Below are 18,794 nucleotides of genomic sequence, written 5' to 3'. Positions count from 1 at the left end.
CCGAGGCGGACAGGGGTCACTGGGAAACGCAACCAGTAACATTAGTTCCCACAAAAAATAAAGGTCGAAAAAGTAAGAAAACCGAGCAACAGTCATTCATTACTGCTCCAGACAGTGCACCCCTCACGACCTAATTAAACTCTCATAAGCAAACAAAAAACTTTACCGCCTTTGCCCCGGGTGAGGTTTGACCTCACGACCTTCAGATTATGAGACTGACGCGCTGCCATTGCGCTACCGAGGCGGACATGTGTCACTGGGAAACACAACTGGTATCAATAGTTCCCTCAAGTTAAAGGTCGAAAAAGTAAGAAAACTCAGCAACAGTCATTCATTACTGCTCCAGACAGCGCACCCCTCAAGACCTAATTAAACTCTCATAAGCAAACAAAAAAACTGCACCGCCTTTGGCCCGGGTGAGGATTGAACTCACGACCTTCAGATTATGAGCCTGACGCGCTGCCTACTGCGCTACCGAGGCGGACAGGTGTCACTGCAAAACACAACAGGTATCAATAGTTCCCACAAGTTAAAGGTCGAAAAAGTAAGAAAACTCAGCAACAGTCATTCATTACTGCTTCAGACAGCGCACCCCTCACGACCTAATTAAACTCTCATAGGCAAACAAAAATTCTGCACCGCCTTTGCCCCGGGTGTGGATTGAACTCACGACCTTGAGATTATGAGACTGACGCGCCGCCTACTGCGCTACCGAGGCGGACTGGTGTCACTGGGAAACACAACCGGTATCAATAGTTCCCACAAGTTAAAGGTCGAAAAAGTAAGAAAACTCAGCAACAGTCATTCATTACTGCTCCAGACAGCGGCCCCTTCACGACCTAATTAAACTATCAGAAGCAAAGAAACCAACTACACAGCCTTTGCCCCGGGTGAGGATGGAACTCACGACCTTCAGATTATGAGACTGACGCGCTGCCTACTGCGCTACCGAGGCGGACAGGGGTCACTGCGAAACGCAACAGGTATCATTAGTTCCCACAAATTAAAGGTCGAAAAAGTAGGAAAACCGAGCAACAGTCATTCATTACTTCTCCAGACAGTGTACCCCTCACGACCTAATTAAACTCTCATAAGCAAATAAAACATATTCACCGCCTTTGCCCCGGGAGAGGATTGAACTCACGACCTTCAGATTACGAGACTGACGCACTGCCTACTGCGCTACCGACGCGGACAGGGGTCACTGGGAAACGCATCCAGTATCATTAGTTCCCACAAATTAAAGGTGGTAAAAGTAAGAAAACTGAGCAACAGTCATTTATTACTGCTCCAGACAGTGCACCCCTCACGCCCTATAAACTCTCATGAGCAAACAAAAAATCTGCAACAAATTTGCCCCGGGTGAGGATTGAACTCACGACCTTCAGATTATGAGACTGACGCGCTGCCTAGTGCGCTTCCGAGGCAGACAGGGGTCACTGGGAAACGCAACCGGTATCATTAGTTCCCACAAACTATAGGACGAAAAAGTAAGAAAACCGAGCAACAGTCATTCATTACTGCTCCAGACAGCGCACCCCTCACGACCCAATAAATCTCTCATAGGAAAACAAAAAAATCTGCAACACCTTTGCCCCGGGTGGGGATTGAACTCACGACCTTCAGATTATGAGACAGACGTGCTGCCTTTGCACTACCGAGGCGGACAGGGGTCACTGGGAAACGCAACCGGTAACATTAGTTCCCACAAAAAATAAAGGTCGAAAAAGTAAGAAAACCGAGCAACAGTCATTCATTACTGCTCCAGACAGTGCACCCCTCACGACCTAATTAAACTCTCATAAGCAAACAAAAAACTTTACCGCCTTTGCCCCGGGTGAGGTTTGACCTCACGACCTTCAGATTATGAGACTGACGCGCTGCCATTGCGCTACCGAGGCGGACAGGTGTCACTGGGAAACACAAGCGGTATCAATAGTTCCCACAAGTTAAGAATTGAAAAAATAAGAAAACTCACCAACAGTCATTCATTACTGCTCCAGACAGCACACCCCTCACGACCTAATTAAACTCTCATAAGCAAACAAAAACTTCACCGCCTTTGCCCCGGGTGAGGATTGAACTCACGACCTTCAGATTATGAGACTGACGCGCTGCATACTGCGCTACCGAGGCGGACAGGTGTCACTGGGAAACACAACCGTAACAATAGTTCCCACACGTTAAAGGTCGAAAAAGTAAGAAAATTCAGCAACAGTCATTCGTTACTGCTCCATACAGCGCACCCCTCACGACCTCATTAAACTCTCATAGGCAAACAAAAATTCTGCACCGCCTTTGCCCCGGGTGTGGATTGAACTCACGACCTTGAGATTATGAGACTGACGCACCGCCTACTGCGCTACCGAGGCGGACTGGTGTCACTGGGAAACACAACCGGTATCAATAGTTCCCACAAGTTAAAGGTCGAAAAAGTAAGAAAACTCAGCTACAGTCATTCATTACTGCTCCAGACAGCGCACCCTTCACGACCTAATAAACTCTCATAAAAAACAAAAAAAACTTCACCGCCTTTGCCCCGGGTGAGGACTGAACTCACGACCTTCAGAATATGAGACTGACGCGCTGCCTACTGCGCTACCGAGGCAGACTGGGGTCACTGGGAAACACAACCGGTATCAATAGTTCCCTCAAGTTAAAGGTCGAAAAAGTAAAAAAACTCAGCAACAGTCATTCATTACTGCTCCAGACAGCGCACCCCTCAAGACCTAATAAACTCTCATAAGCAAACAAAAAAACTGCACCGCCTTTGGCCCGGGATAGGATTGAACTCACGACCTTGAGATTATGAGACTGACGCGCTGCCTACTGCACTACCGAGGCGGACAGGTGTCTCTGGGAAACACAACCGGTATCAAGAGGTCCCACAAGTTAAAAATTGAAAAATTAGGAAAACCGAGCAACTGTCATTCATTACTGCTCCTGACAGCGCACTCCTCACGACCTAATTAAACTCTCATAAGCAAACAAAAAACTGCACCGCCTTTGGCCCGGGTGAGAATTGAACTCACGACCTTCAGATTATGAGAGTGACGCGCTGCCTACTGCGCTACCGAGGCGGACAGGTGTCATTGGGAAACACAACAGGTATCAATATTTCCCTCAAGTTAAAGGTCGAAAAAGTAAGAAAACTCGGCAACAGTCATTCAATACTGCTCCAGACAGCGCACCCTTCACGACCTAATTAAACTCTCATAAACAAACAAAAAAACTTCACCGCCTTTGCCCCGGGTGAGGATTGAACTCACGACCTTCAGAATATGAGACTGACGCGCTGCCTACTGCGCTTCCGAGGCAGACTGGGGTCACTGGGAAACGCAACCGGAATCATTAGTTCCCACAAATTAAAGGTTGAAAAAATAAGAAAACCGAGCAACTGTCATTCATTACTGCTCCTGACAGCGCACTCCTCAAGACCTAATTAAACTCTCATAAGCAAACAAAAAAACTGCACCGCCTTTGGCCCGGGTGAGGATTGAACTCACGACCTTCAGATTATGAGCCTGACGCGCTGCCTACTGCGCTACCGAGGCGGACATGTGTCACTGGGAAACACAACTGGTATCAATAGTTCCCACAAGTTAAAGGTCGAAAAAGTAAGAAAACTCAGCAACAGTCATTCATTACTGCTTCAGACAGCGCACCCCTCACGACCTAATTAAACTCTCATAAGCAAATAAAACATATTCACCGCCTTTGCCCCGGGAGAGGATTGAACTCACGACCTTCAGATTACGAGACTGACGCACTGCCTACTGCGCTACCGACGCGGACAGGGGTCACTGGGAAACGCATCCAGTATCATTAGTTCCCACAAATTAAAGGTGGTAAAAGTAAGAAAACTGAGCAACAGTCATTTATTACTGCTCCAGACAGTGCACCCCTCACGCCCTATAAACTCTCATGAGCAAACAAAAAATCTGCAACAAATTTGCCCCGGGTGAGGATTGAACTCACGACCTTCAGATTATGAGACTGACGCGCTGCCTAGTGCGCTTCCGAGGCAGACAGGGGTCACTGGGAAACGCAACCGGTATCATTAGTTCCCACAAACTATAGGACGAAAAAGTAAGAAAACCGAGCAACAGTCATTCATTACTGCTCCAGACAGCGCACCCCTCACGACCCAATAAATCTCTCATAGGAAAACAAAAAAATCTGCAACACCTTTGCCCCGGGTGGGGATTGAACTCACGACCTTCAGATTATGAGACAGACGTGCTGCCTTTGCACTACCGAGGCGGACAGGGGTCACTGGGAAACGCAACCGGTAACATTAGTTCCCACAAAAAATAAAGGTCGAAAAAGTAAGAAAACCGAGCAACAGTCATTCATTACTGCTCCAGACTGTGCACCCCTCACGACCTAATTAAACTCTCATAAGCAAACAAAAAACTTTACCGCCTTTGCCCCGGGTGAGGTTTGACCTCACGACCTTCAGATTATGAGACTGACGCGCTGCCATTGCGCTACCGAGGCGGACAGGTGTCACTGGGAAACACAAGCGGTATCAATAGTTCCCACAAGTTAAAAATTGAAAAAAAAGAAAACTCACCAACAGTCATTCATTACTGCTCCAGACAGCACACCCCTCACGACCTAATTAAACTCTCATAAGCAAACAAAAACTTCACCGCCTTTGCCCCGGGTGAGGATTGAACTCACGACCTTCAGATTATGAGACTGACGCGCTGCATACTGCGCTACCGAGGCGGACAGGTGTCACTGGGAAACACAACCGTAACAATAGTTCCCACACGTTAAAGGTCGAAAAAGTAAGAAAATTCAGCAACAGTCATTCGTTACTGCTCCATACAGCGCACCCCTCACGACCTCATTAAACTCTCATAGGCAAACAAAAATTCTGCACCGCCTTTGCCCCGGGTGTGGATTGAACTCACGACCTTGAGATTATGAGACTGACGCACCGCCTACTGCGCTACCGAGGCGGACTGGTGTCACTGGGAAACACAACCGGTATCAATAGTTCCCACAAGTTAAAGGTCGAAAAAGTAAGAAAACTCAGCTACAGTCATTCATTACTGCTCCAGACAGCGCACCCTTCACGACCTAATAAACTCTCATAAAAAACAAAAAAAACTTCACCGCCTTTGCCCCGGGTGAGGACTGAACTCACGACCTTCAGAATATGAGACTGACGCGCTGCCTACTGCGCTACCGAGGCAGACTGGGGTCACTGGGAAACACAACCGGTATCAATAGTTCCCTCAAGTTAAAGGTCGAAAAAGTAAAAAAACTCAGCAACAGTCATTCATTACTGCTCCAGACAGCGCACCCCTCAAGACCTAATAAACTCTCATAAGCAAACAAAAAAACTGCACCGCCTTTGGCCCGGGATAGGATTGAACTCACGACCTTGAGATTATGAGACTGACGCGCTGCCTACTGCACTACCGAGGCGGACAGGTGTCTCTGGGAAACACAACCGGTATCAAGAGGTCCCACAAGTTAAAAATTGAAAAATTAGGAAAACCGAGCAACTGTCATTCATTACTGCTCCTGACAGCGCACTCCTCACGACCTAATTAAACTCTCATAAGCAAACAAAAAACTGCACCGCCTTTGGCCCGGGTGAGAATTGAACTCACGACCTTCAGATTATGAGAGTGACGCGCTGCCTACTGCGCTACCGAGGCGGACAGGTGTCATTGGGAAACACAACAGGTATCAATATTTCCCTCAAGTTAAAGGTCGAAAAAGTAAGAAAACTCAGCAACAGTCATTCATTACTGCTCCAGACAGCGCACCCTTCACGACCTAATTAAACTCTCATAAACAAACAAAAAAACTTCACCGCCTTTGCCCCGGGTGAGGATTGAACTCACGACCTTCAGAATATGAGACTGACGCGCTGCCTACTCCGCTTCCGAGGCAGACTGGGGTCACTGGGAAACGCAACCGGTATCATTAGTTCCCACAAATTAAAGGTTGAAAAAATAACAAAACCGAGCAACTGTCATTCATTACTGCTCCTGACAGCGCACTCCTCACGACCTAATTAAACTCTCATAAGCAAACAAAAAACTGCACCGTCTTTGGCCTGGGTGAGAATTGAACTCACGACCTTCAGATTATGAGACTGACGCGCTGCCTACTGCGCTACCGAGGCGGACATGTGTCACTGGGAAATACAACTGGTATCAATAGTTCCCTCAAGTTAAAGGTCGAAAAAGTAAGAAAACTCAGCAACAGTCATTCATTACTGCTCCAGACAGCGCACCCCTCAAGACCTAATTAAACTCTCATAAGCAAACAAAAAAACTGCACCGCCTTTGGCCCGGGTGAGGATTGAACTCACGACCTTCAGATTATGAGCCTGACGCGCTGCCTACTGCGCTACCGAGGCGGACAGGTGTCACTGCAAAACACAACAGGTATCAATAGTTCCCACAAGTTAAAGGTCGAAAAAGTAAGAAAACTCAGCAACAGTCATTCATTACTGCTTCAGACAGCGCACCCCTCACGACCTAATTAAACTCTCATAGGCAAACAAAAATTCTGCACCGCCTTTGCCCCGGGTGTGGATTGAACTCACGACCTTGAGATTATGAGACTGACGCGCCGCCTACTGCGCTACCGAGGCGGACTGGTGTCACTGGGAAACACAACCGGTATCAATAGTTCCCACAAGTTAAAGGTCGAAAAAGTAAGAAAACTCAGCAACAGTCATTCATTACTGCTCCAGACAGCGGCCCCTTCACGACCTAATTAAACTATCAGAAGCAAAGAAACCAACTACACAGCCTTTGCCCCGGGTGAGGATGGAACTCACGACCTTCAGATTATGAGACTGACGCGCTGCCTACTGCGCTGCCGAGGCGGACAGGGGTCACTGCGAAACGCAACAGGTATCATTAGTTCCCACAAATTAAAGGTCGAAAAAGTAGGAAAACCGAGCAACAGTCATTCATTACTTCTCCAGACAGTGTACCCCTCACGACCTAATTAAACTCTCATAAGCAAATAAAACATATTCACCGCCTTTGCCCCGGGAGAGGATTGAACTCACGACCTTCAGACTACGAGACTGACGCACTGCCTACTGCGCTACCGACGCGGACAGGGGTCACTGGGAAACGCATCCAGTATCATTAGTTCCCAAAAATCAAAGGTGGTAAAAGTAAGAAAACTGAGCAACAGTCATTTATTACTGCTCCAGACAGTGCACCCCTCACGACCTAATTAAACTCTCATGAGCAAACAAAAAATCTGCAACAAATTTGCCCCGGGTGAGGATTGAACTCACGACCTTCAGATTATGAGACTGACGCGCTGCCTACTGCGCTACCGAGGCGGACAGGGGTCACTGCGAAACGCACCCGGTATCATTAGTTCCCACAAATTAAAGGTCGAAAAAGTAGGAAAACCGAGCAACAGTCATTCATTACTTCTCCAGACAGTGCACCCCTCACGACCTAATTAAACTCTCATAAGCAAACAAAACATATTCACCGCCTTTGCCCCGGGAGAGGATTGAACTCACGACCTTCAGATTACGAGACTGACGCACTGCCTACTGCGCTACCGACGCGGACAGGGGACACTGGGAAACGCATCCAGTATCATTAGTTCCCACAAATTAAAGGTGGTAAAAGTAAGAAAACTGAGCAACAGTCATTCATTACTGCACCAGACAGCGCACCCTTCACGACCTAATTAAACTCTCATAAGCAAACAAAACAACTACACCGCCTTTGCCCCGGGTGAGGATGGAACTCACGATCTTCAGATTATGAGACTGACGCGCTGCCTACTGCGCTACCGAGGCAGACAGGGGTCACTGCGAAACGCAACCGGTATCATTATTTCCCACAAATTAAAGGCCGAAAAAGTAAGAAAACCGAGCAACAGTAATTCATTACTGCTCCACACAGTGCACCCCTCACGACCTAATTAAACTCTCATAAGCAAACAAAAAATCTGCACCGCCTTTGCCCCGGGCGAGCATTGAACTCACGACCTTCAGATTATGAGACTGACGCGCTGCCTACTGCGCTACCGAGGCATACAGGAGCCCCTGGCTAACGCAACCGGTATCATTAGTTCCCACAAAAATAAAGGTGAAAAAAGTAAGAAAACTGAGCAACAGTCATTTATTACTGCTCCAGACAGTGCACCCCTCACGACCTAATATAAACTCTCATGAGCAAACAAAAAATCTGCACCAAAGTTGCCCCTGGTGAGGATTGAACTCACGACCTTTAGATTATGAGACTGACGCGCTGCCTAGTGCGCTTCCGAGGCAGACAGGGGTCACTGGGAAACGCAACCGGTATCATTAGTTCCCACAAACCATAGGTCGAAAAAGTAAGAAAACCGAGCAACAGTCATTCATTACTGCTCCAGACAGCGCACCCCTCACGACCCAATAAATCTCTCATAGGAAAACAAAAAAATCTGCAACACCTTTGCCCCGGGTGGGGATTGAACTCACGACCTTCAGATTATGAGACAGACGTGCTGCCTTTGCACTACCGAGGCGGACAGGGGTCACTGGGAAACGCAACCGGTAACATTAGTTCCCACAAAAAATAAAGGTCGAAAAAGTAAGAAAACCGAGCAACAGTCATTCATTACTGCTCCAGACAGTGCACCCCTCACGACCTAATTAAACTCTCATAAGCAAACAAAAAACTTTACCGCCTTTGCCCCGGGTGAGGTTTGACCTCACGATCTTCAGATTATGAGACTGACGCACTGCCATTGCGCTGCCGAGGCGGACAGGTGTCACTGGGAAACACAACAGGTATCAATAGTTCCCACAAGTTAAAAATTAAAAAAATAAGAAAACTCACCAACAGTCATTCATTACTGCTCCAGACAGCGCACCCCTCACGACCTAATTAAACTCTCATAAGCAAACAAAAAACTTCACCGCCTTTGCCCCGGGTGAGGATTGAACTCACGACCTTCAGATTATGAGACTTACGCGCTGCATACTGCGCTACCGAGGCGGACAGGTGTCACTGGGAAACACAACCGGTATCAATAGTTCCCACACGTTAAAGGTCGAAAAAGTAAGAAAATTCAGCAACAGTCATTCGTTACTGCTCCAAACAGCGCACCCCTCACGACCTAATTAAACTCTCATAAGCAAAGAAACTAACTACACCGCCTTTGCCCCGGGTGAGGATGGAACTCACGACCTTCAGATTATGAGACTGACGCGCTGCCTACTGCGCTACCGAGGCGGACAGGGGTCACTGCGAAACGCACCCGGTATCATTAGTTCCCACAAATTAAAGGTCGAAAAAGTAGGAAAACCGAGCAACAGTCATTCATTACTTCTCCAGACAGTGCACCCCTCACGACCTAATTAAACTCTCATAAGCAAACAAAACATATTCACCGCCTTTGCCCCGGGTGAGGATTGAACTCACGACCTTCAGATTATGAGACTGACGCGCTGCCTAGTGTGCTTCCGAGGCAGACAGGGGTCACTGGGAAACGCAACCGGTATCATTAGTTCCCACAAACTATAGGACGAAAAAGTAAGAAAACCGAGCAACAGTCATTCATTACTGCTCCAGACAGCGCACCCCTCACGACCCAATAATCTCTCATAGGAAAACAAAAAAATCTGCAACACCTTTGCCCCGGGTGGGGATTGAACTCACGACCTTCAGATTATGAGACAGACGTGCTGCCTTTGCACTACCGAGGCGGACAGGGGTCACTGGGAAACGCAACCGGTAACATTAGTTCCCACAAAAAATAAAGGTCGAAAAAGTAAGAAAACCGAGCAACAGTCATTCATTACTGCTCCAGACAGTGCACCCCTCACGACCTAATTAAACTCTCATAAGCAAACAAAAAACTTTACCGCCTTTGCCCCGGGTGAGGTTTGACCTCACGACCTTCAGATTATGAGACTGACGCGCTGCCATTGCGCTACCGAGGCGGACAGGTGTCACTGGGAAACACAAGCGGTATCAATAGTTCCCACAAGTTAAAAATTGAAAAAATAAGAAAACTCACCAACAGTCATTCATTACTGCTCCAGACAGCGCACCCCTCACGACCTAATTAAACTCTCATAAGCAAACAAAAACTTCACCGCCTTTGCCCCGGGTGAGGATTGAACTCACGACCTTCAGATTATGAGACTGACGCGCTGCATACTGCGCTACCGAGGGGGACAGGTGTCACTGGGAAACACAACCGTAACAATAGTTCCCACACGGTAAAGGTCGAAAAAGTAAGAAAATTCAGCAACAGTCATTCGTTACTGCTCCAAACAGCGCACCCCTCACGACCTCATTAAACTCTCATAGGCAAACAAAAATTCTGCACCGCCTTTGCCCCGGGTGTGGATTGAACTCACGACCTTGAGATTATGAGACTGACGCACCGCCTACTGCGCTACCGAGGCGGACTGGTGTCACTGGGAAACACAACCGGTATCAATAGTTCCCACAAGTTAAAGGTCGAAAAAGTAAGAAAACTCAGCTACAGTCATTCATTACTGCTCCAGACAGCGCACCCTTCACGACCTAATAAACTCTCATAAAAAACAAAAAAAACTTCACCGCCTTTGCCCCGGGTGAGGACTGAACTCACGACCTTCAGAATATGAGACTGACGCGCTGCCTACTGCGCTACCGAGGCAGACTGGGGTCACTGGGAAACACAACCGGTATCAATAGTTCCCTCAAGTTAAAGGTCGAAAAAGTAAAAAAACTCAGCAACAGTCATTCATTACTGCTCCAGACAGCGCACCCCTCAAGACCTAATAAACTCTCATAAGCAAACAAAAAAACTGCACCGCCTTTGGCCCGGGTGAGGATTGAACTCACGACCTTGAGATTATGAGACTGACGCGCTGCCTACTGCACTACCGAGGCGGACAGGTGTCTCTGGGAAACACAACCGGTATCAAGAGGTCCCACAAGTTGAAAATTGAAAAATTAGGAAAACCGAGCAACTGTCTCATTACTGCTCCTGACAGCGCACTCCTCACGACCTAATTAAACTCTCATAAGCAAACAAAAAACTGCACCGCCTTTGGCCCGGGTGAGAATTGAACTCACGACCTTCAGATTATGAGAGTGACGCGCTGCCTACTGCGCTACCGAGGCGGACAGGTGTCATTGGGAAACACAACAGGTATCAATATTTCCCTCAAGTTAAAGGTCGAAAAAGTAAGAAAACTCAGCAACAGTCATTCATTACTGCTCCAGACAGCGCACCCTTCACGACCTAATTAAACTCTCATAAACAAACAAAAAAACTTCACCGCCTTTGCCCCGGGTGAGGATTGAACTCACGACCTTCAGAATATGAGACTGACGCGCTGCCTACTCCGCTTCCGAGGCAGACTGGGGTCACTGGGAAACGCAACCGGTATCATTAGTTCCCACAAATTAAAGGTTGAAAAAATAAGAAAACCGAGCAACTGTCATTCATTACTGCTCCTGACAGCGCACTCCTCACGACCTAATTAAACTCTCATAAGCAAACAAAAAACTGCACCGTCTTTGGCCTGGGTGAGAATTGAACTCACGACCTTCAGATTATGAGACTGACGCGCTGCCTATTGCGCTACCGAGGCGGACATGTGTCACTGGGAAACACAACTGGTATCAATAGTTCCCTCAAGTTAAAGGTCGAAAAAGTAAGAAAACTCAGCAACAGTCATTCATTACTGCTCCAGACAGCGCACCCCTCAAGACCTAATTAAACTCTCATAGGCAAACAAAAATTCTGCACCGCCTTTGCCCCGGGTGTGGATTGAACTCACGACCTTGAGATTATGAGACTGACGCGCCGCCTACTGCGCTACCGAGGCGGACTGGTGTCACTGGGAAACACAACCGGTATCAATAGTTCCCACAAGTTAAAGGTCGAAAAAGTAAGAAAACTCAGCAACAGTCATTCATTACTGCTCCAGACAGCGGCCCCTTCACGACCTAATTAAACTATCAGAAGCAAAGAAACCAACTACACAGCCTTTGCCCCGGGTGAGCATGGAACTCACGACCTTCAGATTATGAGACTGACGCGCTGCCTACTGCGCTACCGAGGCGGACAGGGGTCACTGCGAAACGCAACAGGTATCATTAGTTCCCACAAATTAAAGGTCGAAAAAGTAGGAAAACCGAGCAACAGTCATTCATTACTTCTCCAGGCAGTGTACCCCTCACGACCTAATTAAACTCTCATAAGCAAATAAAACATATTCACCGCCTTTGCCCCGGGAGAGGATTGAACTCACGACCTTCAGACTACGAGACTGACGCACTGCCTACTGCGCTACCGACGCGGACAGGGGTCACTGGGAAACGCATCCAGTATCATTAGTTCCCAAAAATCAAAGGTGGTAAAAGTAAGAAAACTGAGCAACAGTCATTTATTACTGCTCCAGACAGTGCACCCCTCACGACCTAATTAAACTCTCATGAGCAAACAAAAAATCTGCAACAAATTTGCCCCGGGTGAGGATTGAACTCACGACCTTCAGATTATGAGACTGACGCGCTGCCTACTGCGCTACCGAGGCGAACAGGCGTCACTGGGAAACACAACTGGTATCAATAGTTCCCACATGTTAAAGGTCGAAAAAGTAAGAAAACTCAGCAACAGTCATTCATTACTGCTCAGGACAGCGCACCCCTCACGACCTAATTAAACTCTCATAGGCAAACAAAAAATCTGCACCGCCTTTGCCCCGGGTGTGGATTGAACTCACGACCTTCAGATTATGAGACTGAAGCGCCGCCTACTGCGCTACCGAGGCGGACTGGTGTCACTAGGAAACACAACCGGTATCAATAGTTCCCAGAAGTTAAAGGTCGAAAAAGTAAGAAAACTCAGCAACAGTCATTCATTACTGCACCAGACAGCGCACCCTTCACGACCTAATTAAACTCTCATAAGCAAACAAAACAACTACACCGCCTTTGCCCCGGGTGAGGATGGAACTCACGATCTTCAGATTATGAGACTGACGCGCTGCCTACTGCGCTACCGAGGCAGACAGGGGTCACTGCGAAACGCAACCGGTATCATTATTTCCCACAAATTAAAGGCCGAAAAAGTAAGAAAACCGAGCAACAGTAATTCATTACTGCTCCACACAGTGCACCCCTCACGACCTAATTAAACTCTCATAAGCAAACAAAAAATCTGCACCGCCTTTGCCCCGGGCGAGGATTGAACTCACGACCTTCAGATTATGAGACTGACGCGCTGCCTACTGCGCTACCGAGGCATACAGGAGCCCCTGGCAAACGCAACCGGTATCATTAGTTCCCACAAAAATAAAGGTGAAAAAAGTAAGAAAACTGAGCAACAGTCATTTATTACTGCTCCAGACAGTGCACCCCTCACGACCTAATATAAACTCTCATGAGCAAACAAAAAATCTGCACCAAAGTTGCCCCTGGTGAGGATTGAACTCACGACCTTTAGATTATGAGACTGACGCGCTGTCTAGTGCGCTTCCGAGGCAGACAGGGGTCACTGGGAAACGCAACCGGTATCATTAGTTCCCACAAACCATAGGTCGAAAAAGTAAGAAAACCGAGCAACAGTCATTCATTACTGCTCCAGACAGCGCACCCCTCACGACCCAATAAATCTCTCATAGGAAAACAAAAAAATCTGCAACACCTTTGCCCCGGGTGGGGATTGAACTCACGACCTTCAGATTATGAGACAGACGTGCTGCCTTTGCACTACCGAGGCGGACAGGGGTCACTGGGAAACGCAACCGGTAACATTAGTTCCCACAAAAAATAAAGGTCGAAAAAGTAAGAAAACCGAGCGACAGTCATTCATTACTGCTCCAGACAGTGCACCCCTCACGACCTAATTAAACTCTCATAAGCAAACAAAAAACTTTACCGCCTTTGCCCCGGGTGAGGTTTGACCTCACGGCCTTCAGATTATGAGACTGACGCGCTGCCATTGCGCTGCCGAGGCGGACAGGTGTCACTAGGAAACACAACAGGTATCAATAGTTCCCACAAGTTAAAAATTAAAAAAATAAGAAAACTCACCAACAGTCATTCATTACTGCTCCAGACAGCGCACCCCTCACGACCTAATTAAACTCTCATAAGCAAACAAAAAACTTCACCGCCTTTGCCCCGGGTGAGGATTGAACTCACGACCTTCAGATTATGAGATTTACGCGCTGCATACTGCGCTACCGAGGCGGACAGGTGTCACTGGGAAACACAACCAGTATCAATAGTTCCCACACGTTAAAGGTCGAAAAAGTAAGAAAATTCAGCAACAGTCATTCGTTACTGCTCCAAACAGCGCACCCCTCACGACCTAATTAAACTCTCATAAGCAAAGAAACTAACTACACCGCCTTTGCCCCGGGTGAGGATTGAACTCACGACCTTATGATTATGAGACTGAAGCGCCGCCTACTGCGCTACCGAGGCGGACTGGTGTCACTGGGAAACACAACCGGTATCAATAGTTCCCACAAGTTAAAGGTCGAAAAAATAAAAAAACTCAGCAACAGTCATTCATTACTGCTCCAGACAGCGCACCCTTCAAGACCTAATTAAACTCTCATAAGCAAACAAAACAACTACACCGCCTTTGCCCCGGGTGAGGATGGAACTCACGACCTTCAGATTATGAGACTGACGCGCTGCCTACTGCGCTACCGAGGCGAACAGGGGTCACTGCGAAACGCAACCGGTATCAATAGTTCCCTCAAGTTAATGGTCGAAAAAGTAAGAAAACTCGGCAACAGTCATTCATTACTGCTCCAGACAGCGCACCCTTCACGACCTAATTAAACTCTCATAAACAAACAAAAAAACTTCACCGCCTTTGCTCCGGGTGAGGATTGAACTCACGACCTTCAGAATATGAGACTGACGCGCTGCCTACTGCGCTACCGATGCAGACTGAGGTCACTGGGAAACGCAACCGGTATCATTAGTTCCCACAAATTAAAGGTTGAAAAAATAAGAAAACCGAGCAACAGTCATTCATTACTTCTCCAGACAGTGCACCCCTCACGACCTAATTAAACTCTCATAAGCAAACAAAACATATTCACCGCCTTTGCCCCGGGAGAGGATTGAACTCACGACCTTCAGATTACGAGACTGACGCGCTGCCTACTGCGCTACCGACGCGGACAGGGGTCACTGGGAAACGCAACCGGTATCATTAGTTCCCACAAATTAAAGGTTGAAAAAATAAGAAAACCGAACAACTGTCATTCATTACTGCTCAAGACAGTGCACCCCTCACGACCTAATTAAACTCTCATGAGCAAACAAAAAATCTGCAACAAATTTGCCCCGGGTGAGGATTCAACTCACGACCTTCAGATTATGAGACTGACGCGCTGCCTACTGCGCTACCGAGGCGAACAGGCGTCACGGGGAAACACAACCGGTATCAATAGTTCCCACATGTTAAAGGTCGAAAAAGTAAGAAAACTCAGCAACAGTCATTCATTACTGCTCAGGACAGCGCACCCCTCACAACCTAACTAAACTCTCATAGGCAAACAAAAAATCTGCACCGCCTTCGCCCCTGGTGTGGATTGAACTCACGACCTTCAGATTATGAGACTGACGCGCTGCCTACTGCGCTACCGAGGTCGACAGGGGTCACTGGGAAACACAACCGGTATCAATAGTTTCCACAAGTTAAAAACTGAAACAGTAAGAAAACCGAGCAACAGTCATTTATTACTGCTCCAAACAGCGCAACCCTCACGACCTAATTAAACTCTCATAAGCAAACAAAAAATGTGTACCGCCTTTACCCTGGGTGTGTATTGAACTCACGACCTTCAGATTATGAGACTGACGCGCTGCCTACTGCGCTTCCGAGGCGGACAGGTGTCTCTGGGAAACACAACCGGTATCAATAGTTCCCACAAGTTAAAAATTGAAAAATTAAGAAAACCGAGCAACTGTCATTCATTACTGCTCCTGACAGCGCACTCCTCACGACCTAATTAAACTCTCATAAGCAAACAAAAAACTGCACCGCCTTTGGCCCGGGTGAAAATTGAACTCACGACCTTCAGATTATGAGACTGACGCGCTGCCTACTGCGCTACCGAGGCGGACAGGTGTCACTGGGAAACACAACAGGTATCAATAGTTCCCTCAAGTTAAAGGTCGAAAAAGTATTAAACTCGGCAACAGTCATTCATTACTGCTCCAGACAGCGCCCCCTTCACGACCTAATTAAACTCTCATAAACAAACAAAAAACTTCACCGCCTTTGCCCCGGGTGAGGATGGAACTCACGACCTTCAGATTATGAGACTGATGCGCTGCCTACTGCGCTACCGAGGCGGACAGGGGCACTGCGAAACGCAACCGGTATCATTAGTTCCCACAAATTAAAGGTCGAAAAAGTAGGAAAACCGAGCAACAGTCATTCATTACTTCTCCAGACAGTGCACCCCTCACGACCTAATTAAACTCTCACAAGCAAACAAAACATATTCACCGCCTTTGCCCCGGGAGAGGATTGAACTCACGACCTTCAGATTACGAGACTGACGCGCTGCCTACTGCGCTACCGACGCGGACAGGTGTGACTGGGAAACACAACCGGTATCAATAGTTCCCACAAGTTAAAGGTCGAAAAAATAAAAAAACTCAGCAACAGTCATTCATTACTGCTCCAGACAGCGCACCATTCACGACCTAATTAAACTCTCATAAGCAAACAAAAAATCTGCACCGCCTTTGCCCCGGGTGTGGATTGAACTCACGACCTTCAGATTATGACACTGACGCGCTGCCTACTGCGCTACCGAGGCGGACAGGGGTCACTGGGAAACACAACTGGTATCAATAGTTCCCACAAGTTAAAAATTGAAAAATTAAGAAAACCGAGCAACTGTCATTAATTACTGCTCCTGACAGCGCACTCCTCACGACCTAATTAAACTCTCATAAGCAAACAAAAAACTGCACAACCTTTGGCCCGGGTGAGAATTGAACTCACGACCTTCAGATTATGAGACTGAAGCGCCGCCTACTGCGCTACCGAGGCGGGCTGGTGTCACTGGGAAACACAACCGGTATCAATAGTTCCCACAAGTTAAAGGTCGAAAAAATAAAAAAACTCAGCAACAGTCATTCATTACTGCTCCAGACAGCGCACCATTCACGACCTAATTAAACTCTCATAAGCAAACAAAACAACTACACCGCCTTTGCCCCGGGTGAGGATGGAACTCACGACCTTCAGATTATGAGACTGACGCGCTGCCTACTGCGCTACCGAGGCGGAAAGGGGTCACTGCGAAACGCAACCGGTATCATTCGTTTCCACAAATTAAAGGTCGAAAAAATAAGAAAACTGGGCAACAGTCATTCATTACTGCGCCAGACAGTGCACCCCTCCCTACCTAATTAAACTCTCATGAGCAAACAAAAAATCAGCACCGCCTTTGCCCCGGGTGAGGATTGAACTCACGACCTTCAGATTATGAGACTGACGCGCTGCCTACTGCACTATCGAGGCGGACAGGTGTGACTGGGAAACACAACCGGTATCAATAGTTCCCACAAGTTAAAGGTCGAAAAAATAAAAAAACTCAGCAACAGTCATTCATTACTGCTCCAGACAGCGCACCATTCACGACCTAATTAAACTCTCATAAGCAAACAAAAAATCTGCACCGCCTTTGCCCCGGGTGTGGATTGAACTCACGACCTTCAGATTATGACACTGACGCGCTGCCTACTGCGCTACCGAGGCGGACAGGGGTCACTGGGAAACGCAACCGGTATCATTAGTTCCCACAAATTAAAGGTTGAAAAAATAGGAAAACCGAACAACAGTCATTCATTACTGCTCAGGACAGCGCACCCCTCACAACCTAATTAAACTCTCATAGGCAAACAAAAAATCTGCACCGCCTTTGCCCCGGGTGTGGATTGAACTCACGACCTTCAGATTATGAGACTGAAGCGCCGCCTACTGCGCTACCGAGGCGGGCTGGTGTCACTGGGAAACACAACCGGTATCAATAGTTCCCACAAGTTAAAGGTCGAAAAAATAAAAAAACTCAGCAACAGTCATTCATTACTGCTCCAGACAGCGCACCATTCACGACCTAATTAAACTCTCATAAGCAAACAAAACAACTACACCGCCTTTGCCCCGGGTGAGGATGGAACTCACGACCTTCAGATTATGAGACTGACGCGCTGCCTACTGCGCTACCGAGGCGGAAAGGGGTCACTGCGAAACGCAACCGGTATCATTCGTTTCCACAAATTAAAGGTCGAAAAAATGAGAAAACTGGGCAACAGTCATTCATTACTGCGCCAGACAGTGCACCCCTCCCTACCTAATTAAACTCTCATGAGCAAACAAAAAATCAGCACCGCCTTTGCCCCGGGTGAGGATTGAACTCACGACCTTCAGATTATGAGACTGACGCGCTGCCTACTGCACTATCGAGGCGGACAGGTGTGACTGGGAAACACAACCGGTATCAATAGTTCCCACAAGTTAAAGGTCGAAAAAGTAAGAAAACTCAGCAGCAGTCATTCATTACTGCTCAAGACAGCGCACCCCTCACAACCTAATTAAACTCTCATAGGCAAACAAAAAATCTGCACCGCCTTTGCCCCGGGTGTGGATTGAACTCACGACCTTCAGATTATGACACTGACGCGCTGCCTACTGCGCTACCGAGGCGGACAGGGGTCACTGGGAAACACAACTGGTATCAATAGTTCCCACAAGTTAAAAATTGAAAAATTAAGAAAACCGAGCAACTGTCATTAATTACT

General features: G+C 47.5%; 30 non-coding genes across 30 annotated transcripts; all 30 read right to left on the bottom strand.

Annotated features, from left to right (window-relative positions):
- Positions 1 to 172: 172 nt before the first annotated feature.
- TRNAM-CAU (transfer RNA methionine (anticodon CAU)) lies at positions 173 to 244 on the bottom strand. The gene has a single exon. It is a non-coding gene; the product is annotated as a tRNA-Met (tRNA).
- Positions 245 to 408: 164 nt separating this feature from the next.
- TRNAM-CAU (transfer RNA methionine (anticodon CAU)) lies at positions 409 to 481 on the bottom strand. Its single transcript has one exon. It is a non-coding gene; the product is annotated as a tRNA-Met (tRNA).
- A 401-nt stretch (positions 482 to 882) lies between these two features.
- TRNAM-CAU (transfer RNA methionine (anticodon CAU)) lies at positions 883 to 955 on the bottom strand. The gene has a single exon. It is a non-coding gene; the product is annotated as a tRNA-Met (tRNA).
- Positions 956 to 1,829: 874 nt separating this feature from the next.
- Positions 1,830 to 1,901, bottom strand: TRNAM-CAU (transfer RNA methionine (anticodon CAU)). The gene has a single exon. It is a non-coding gene; the product is annotated as a tRNA-Met (tRNA).
- Positions 1,902 to 2,063: 162 nt separating this feature from the next.
- TRNAM-CAU (transfer RNA methionine (anticodon CAU)) lies at positions 2,064 to 2,136 on the bottom strand. The gene has a single exon. It is a non-coding gene; the product is annotated as a tRNA-Met (tRNA).
- A 399-nt stretch (positions 2,137 to 2,535) lies between these two features.
- TRNAM-CAU (transfer RNA methionine (anticodon CAU)) lies at positions 2,536 to 2,608 on the bottom strand. Its single transcript has one exon. It is a non-coding gene; the product is annotated as a tRNA-Met (tRNA).
- Positions 2,609 to 3,244: 636 nt separating this feature from the next.
- Positions 3,245 to 3,317, bottom strand: TRNAM-CAU (transfer RNA methionine (anticodon CAU)). Its single transcript has one exon. It is a non-coding gene; the product is annotated as a tRNA-Met (tRNA).
- A 164-nt stretch (positions 3,318 to 3,481) lies between these two features.
- On the bottom strand, positions 3,482 to 3,554 carry TRNAM-CAU (transfer RNA methionine (anticodon CAU)). The gene has a single exon. It is a non-coding gene; the product is annotated as a tRNA-Met (tRNA).
- Positions 3,555 to 4,428: 874 nt separating this feature from the next.
- On the bottom strand, positions 4,429 to 4,500 carry TRNAM-CAU (transfer RNA methionine (anticodon CAU)). The gene has a single exon. It is a non-coding gene; the product is annotated as a tRNA-Met (tRNA).
- Positions 4,501 to 4,661: 161 nt separating this feature from the next.
- TRNAM-CAU (transfer RNA methionine (anticodon CAU)) lies at positions 4,662 to 4,734 on the bottom strand. The gene has a single exon. It is a non-coding gene; the product is annotated as a tRNA-Met (tRNA).
- Positions 4,735 to 5,133: 399 nt separating this feature from the next.
- On the bottom strand, positions 5,134 to 5,206 carry TRNAM-CAU (transfer RNA methionine (anticodon CAU)). The gene has a single exon. It is a non-coding gene; the product is annotated as a tRNA-Met (tRNA).
- A 1,109-nt stretch (positions 5,207 to 6,315) lies between these two features.
- On the bottom strand, positions 6,316 to 6,388 carry TRNAM-CAU (transfer RNA methionine (anticodon CAU)). The gene has a single exon. It is a non-coding gene; the product is annotated as a tRNA-Met (tRNA).
- An 875-nt stretch (positions 6,389 to 7,263) lies between these two features.
- Positions 7,264 to 7,336, bottom strand: TRNAM-CAU (transfer RNA methionine (anticodon CAU)). Its single transcript has one exon. It is a non-coding gene; the product is annotated as a tRNA-Met (tRNA).
- Positions 7,337 to 7,737: 401 nt separating this feature from the next.
- Positions 7,738 to 7,810, bottom strand: TRNAM-CAU (transfer RNA methionine (anticodon CAU)). The gene has a single exon. It is a non-coding gene; the product is annotated as a tRNA-Met (tRNA).
- Positions 7,811 to 7,974: 164 nt separating this feature from the next.
- On the bottom strand, positions 7,975 to 8,047 carry TRNAM-CAU (transfer RNA methionine (anticodon CAU)). Its single transcript has one exon. It is a non-coding gene; the product is annotated as a tRNA-Met (tRNA).
- Positions 8,048 to 9,160: 1,113 nt separating this feature from the next.
- Positions 9,161 to 9,233, bottom strand: TRNAM-CAU (transfer RNA methionine (anticodon CAU)). Its single transcript has one exon. It is a non-coding gene; the product is annotated as a tRNA-Met (tRNA).
- Positions 9,234 to 9,871: 638 nt separating this feature from the next.
- On the bottom strand, positions 9,872 to 9,943 carry TRNAM-CAU (transfer RNA methionine (anticodon CAU)). The gene has a single exon. It is a non-coding gene; the product is annotated as a tRNA-Met (tRNA).
- A 634-nt stretch (positions 9,944 to 10,577) lies between these two features.
- TRNAM-CAU (transfer RNA methionine (anticodon CAU)) lies at positions 10,578 to 10,650 on the bottom strand. Its single transcript has one exon. It is a non-coding gene; the product is annotated as a tRNA-Met (tRNA).
- A 1,344-nt stretch (positions 10,651 to 11,994) lies between these two features.
- TRNAM-CAU (transfer RNA methionine (anticodon CAU)) lies at positions 11,995 to 12,067 on the bottom strand. Its single transcript has one exon. It is a non-coding gene; the product is annotated as a tRNA-Met (tRNA).
- Positions 12,068 to 12,468: 401 nt separating this feature from the next.
- TRNAM-CAU (transfer RNA methionine (anticodon CAU)) lies at positions 12,469 to 12,541 on the bottom strand. Its single transcript has one exon. It is a non-coding gene; the product is annotated as a tRNA-Met (tRNA).
- A 401-nt stretch (positions 12,542 to 12,942) lies between these two features.
- On the bottom strand, positions 12,943 to 13,015 carry TRNAM-CAU (transfer RNA methionine (anticodon CAU)). The gene has a single exon. It is a non-coding gene; the product is annotated as a tRNA-Met (tRNA).
- Positions 13,016 to 13,179: 164 nt separating this feature from the next.
- TRNAM-CAU (transfer RNA methionine (anticodon CAU)) lies at positions 13,180 to 13,252 on the bottom strand. The gene has a single exon. It is a non-coding gene; the product is annotated as a tRNA-Met (tRNA).
- Positions 13,253 to 14,602: 1,350 nt separating this feature from the next.
- Positions 14,603 to 14,675, bottom strand: TRNAM-CAU (transfer RNA methionine (anticodon CAU)). Its single transcript has one exon. It is a non-coding gene; the product is annotated as a tRNA-Met (tRNA).
- A 164-nt stretch (positions 14,676 to 14,839) lies between these two features.
- TRNAM-CAU (transfer RNA methionine (anticodon CAU)) lies at positions 14,840 to 14,912 on the bottom strand. The gene has a single exon. It is a non-coding gene; the product is annotated as a tRNA-Met (tRNA).
- A 401-nt stretch (positions 14,913 to 15,313) lies between these two features.
- Positions 15,314 to 15,386, bottom strand: TRNAM-CAU (transfer RNA methionine (anticodon CAU)). The gene has a single exon. It is a non-coding gene; the product is annotated as a tRNA-Met (tRNA).
- Positions 15,387 to 16,258: 872 nt separating this feature from the next.
- TRNAM-CAU (transfer RNA methionine (anticodon CAU)) lies at positions 16,259 to 16,331 on the bottom strand. Its single transcript has one exon. It is a non-coding gene; the product is annotated as a tRNA-Met (tRNA).
- An 873-nt stretch (positions 16,332 to 17,204) lies between these two features.
- On the bottom strand, positions 17,205 to 17,277 carry TRNAM-CAU (transfer RNA methionine (anticodon CAU)). The gene has a single exon. It is a non-coding gene; the product is annotated as a tRNA-Met (tRNA).
- A 164-nt stretch (positions 17,278 to 17,441) lies between these two features.
- Positions 17,442 to 17,514, bottom strand: TRNAM-CAU (transfer RNA methionine (anticodon CAU)). Its single transcript has one exon. It is a non-coding gene; the product is annotated as a tRNA-Met (tRNA).
- A 638-nt stretch (positions 17,515 to 18,152) lies between these two features.
- On the bottom strand, positions 18,153 to 18,225 carry TRNAM-CAU (transfer RNA methionine (anticodon CAU)). The gene has a single exon. It is a non-coding gene; the product is annotated as a tRNA-Met (tRNA).
- Positions 18,226 to 18,389: 164 nt separating this feature from the next.
- TRNAM-CAU (transfer RNA methionine (anticodon CAU)) lies at positions 18,390 to 18,462 on the bottom strand. The gene has a single exon. It is a non-coding gene; the product is annotated as a tRNA-Met (tRNA).
- Between the last annotated feature and the right edge of the window lie 332 nt (positions 18,463 to 18,794).

This window comes from Rhipicephalus microplus, chromosome 3, assembly GCF_043290135.1.
Source record: "Rhipicephalus microplus isolate Deutch F79 chromosome 3, USDA_Rmic, whole genome shotgun sequence".
Lineage (NCBI taxonomy): Eukaryota > Metazoa > Arthropoda > Arachnida > Ixodida > Ixodidae > Rhipicephalus > Rhipicephalus microplus.
The sequence above is the reverse complement of the archived record's forward strand: the minus strand, read 5'-3'. Positions and strand labels throughout refer to the sequence as shown.